This window comes from Habropoda laboriosa, unplaced genomic scaffold, assembly GCF_001263275.1.
Source record: "Habropoda laboriosa isolate 0110345459 unplaced genomic scaffold, ASM126327v1 scaffold97, whole genome shotgun sequence".
NCBI classification, from domain to species: Eukaryota; Metazoa; Arthropoda; class Insecta; order Hymenoptera; family Apidae; genus Habropoda; species Habropoda laboriosa.
This window is the reverse complement of record NW_017100220.1, coordinates 1,170,693-1,171,086: the sequence shown is the minus strand read 5'-3', so window position 1 is coordinate 1,171,086 and position 394 is coordinate 1,170,693.

The following is a 394-nucleotide window of genomic DNA, read 5'->3' as shown; positions in this document are numbered from 1 at the left end:
CGCCCCACTTAGATCGTCATCGTGGTGGCCTGCCGCCGTCCTCTTGGTCGGCCTACGAGTCGACGACCTCGAGGTACGGGAACGCACCGCCGCCACCCTCGTCTGCCAACAACGACGCCTACCAGGACGAGCAAGGTAATTGCCCTTCTACGTATACCGATCAACTAGCACCCACATCTCACACTATCTTCTATGTACTCTCTTACATACGTGTTCGCCTGAGTGTACACCTTCTATTCCACCTCCGTCCTCGTTTGCGTCTGCGTACGCGCCCGCGTTCACGGTTTGCCGTCCACCAGCTTTGTCCATTTCCTTCTCTCTGCAGGTGGACGCGGTTCACTCTGTGCGCGCCGCCTCTTCTTATTTTCCTTTGCACGCTGCCTGTGCCTCTTTA